Source organism: Echinops telfairi, unplaced genomic scaffold (assembly GCF_000313985.2).
Source record: "Echinops telfairi isolate 266 unplaced genomic scaffold, ASM31398v2 ScPeMD7_22;HRSCAF=79, whole genome shotgun sequence".
Taxonomy (NCBI): Eukaryota; Metazoa; Chordata; class Mammalia; order Afrosoricida; family Tenrecidae; genus Echinops; species Echinops telfairi.
Genome location: NW_022103919.1, coordinates 2,522,057 through 2,524,584, shown reverse-complemented (window position 1 = coordinate 2,524,584; position 2,528 = coordinate 2,522,057).

Sequence of the window (2,528 nt, the reverse complement as noted above, 5' to 3'; positions counted from 1 at the left end):
CCATTTGTCTTCAGTGATCCGTTCGACACCCCGTGATCACACAGGTTGATATGTTGTTCCATGTGGGCTTTGTTGCTTCTGAGCTAGATGAGCCCATATTCCTATATTGTAACTAATGATTCCTGTTGAGATCACAGTTTTTGACATTCCACAGTTCATACACATTCTGACTCAACTCGTCCACCGCCACTTATTTCTCCTCCTCCTCAACAGCCTGAGTCGAGCGTTACCCATGGTGTTGTCTGTATTCATAGCTGTGCTTCTGTTGGGGACCACTGGGGCTGTCACAGTGAACCCAAACATCGCAACTGTCATCCGGATGATGCAGGACCACGCGGTGTTGTGGGTAAGGTCACTCTGGGTCAGAAGCTACTCAGGGCAGCTAACAACAACAACGACAACAACAACATTCCATTGTGTCAATGTGTTGCCATTTTTCATCCATCCTCCTGAGGACATTTGGTCGTTTCTGGCTCAGGGCCAGGGAGCACCACCTGTCCTTGACATTCCAGGACAAGTCTTCTCATGGCGGCACTGGTGCCCTTGTCCTGAGTCGGCTCCCACCCACAGCGGCCACTGCACAGCAGGCGGAGACCCCGCCCGGTCCTGCTCCGTCCTCACAAGTCCTATGCCTGGGCCGTGCGTGCAGCCACCGTGTCAGTCCATCTTGTCCATGGCTTCCTCCGTTTTGCCACCACTCCACGTTACCAAACATGATGTCCTTCTCCAGGGACTGACTGGTGGGTCTTTCCCGACAATACACCCAGAGAAGGTAAAGTGAAGTCTTGCCATCCTTGCCTCTAAGGTGCACTCTGGCCTTCCTTCTTGCAATACAGATCCGTTTGTCCTTTTATTCTCTGTACTTTACTGGTGATAGAAGCACTTGTGTATGCCCAGGGGGCGAGCTACTGGGTGACAGGGTAGGCAGATGTGATCTTTAGCGGATACTGCCTCCTAGTGATCAAAAGTGGTTGTGCCACCTTCCAGGCCACCAGGAAAGTATGAGAGTAGACTGAGTTGGTCAAAAACTTTCCATTTGGAAATAACTTCAAATGTAGAGGAAAGTGGCAAAATGAAGTTGTACCATATAGAGAATACACTCATCGTATCCCCTTTTCTAAGATTAACCTACGGCTTTATAGCGCGCAACTCTAGACTTCATCCAAGACAGTGAAATGTCCTTGAATTCTCATCCTTCCAAATGTTGACCATCATTTACTGCCCACCCATCGCATGCCTTCGCGTAGCCAGCAAAGCACAGGTAAGCAAACTGAAAGTCACCTGGCTGTCTGTGCAACGCTCAAGTAGGGGTCCCAAGAGACACCGGAGAAATAATTTGGGAGAATGTGGCAAACATTTAGGGTAGAGATATGGGGTGGGTATAGACAACCTAGAGGAACGTCTGAGAGGGGAAGATGGGCAGATTGGGGATTTACCGCAAAGATAGACTTCCTAAAGAAAGAGGAAAGAGGGTGAGCCCTGACTGAACATGGGGTGGATGCTGGTCCCGTGGGCTGAGATGGGAGGTGTCAGGAGAGGTAGAGCCTCTGGGCCCCTGCAGGGCGCTGCTTTCCCGCCTGTGTGCTCAGCCACCACCAGGAGGCGGCAATGGGTTTTCTCTCGACCTGCAGGGCAGCCTGAATCATCCAACAGGGGACTGGGGTTGGAGGACAGTCAAAGGGAACATCTACCCCTGCAGGTACCTATAGAGCATGGGGCCAGCATAGAACACCGTGTTCCTTGGAGAGAAATCTGGTAGGATGAGGAGGGAAGGAAAGGAGATTCCAAATCCTGGAATCTGACAATTGCCCCTTTATGCCCAGGATGGAGCCAGGCTCCCTACCTTGATCACAAGGCCTTGTGACTGGCACCCTGTCACCTCGCCACCTCCCATCAATGCATGTTATTTCCCTGCTGGACACACTCACCCTTCTCTTCCCACCACCTTCCCTGGGTGAACCAGACACACCCTTACCAGGAGGAGCTGAGCTGTCCCTTTTCCAGGATCCTTTCCTGTCGGACTCCAGGGCAGGCCTACCCCTCCGGTCCTTATCCCACCGTACCCACTCAATCAGGTAACCAGTCTCCCTGCCTGGTCTCTCAGCGCCTCCATGGCTCTGGGAAGGCAGTGCTGAACCTGGAATGGGGCGATTTGTTAAATGAATTTGAGAAAGCAATCACAAGTGAATGAGTGAATGGGCCTAAAATTTGAGGAGGTCGTAGCCCGGAGTTTGAAGACAAAGAGAGTGGGTTTCAAGCAGGAGGAGCTGCGTGACCTTGGTCATTGTCTTAACCTCTCTAAGTCCCAGTGTCTCCATGCAGGCATTGTACAGATTCAGTGACAGGAGGCATGGCAATCTCTTTGCCTGCAATGGAAAACGTCGGTGTTCTCTATGAAGAGAGGACTTCTGTTGGTTGGTTTGGTACAAGTCATGTGAAGGAGCACCCAGTTCCCTTCTGGGGGGCTTCAGGAAATGGGATTAAAAGAATAATGGGGAGAGAAAGATCATGGAAAACTACGTGCGCTC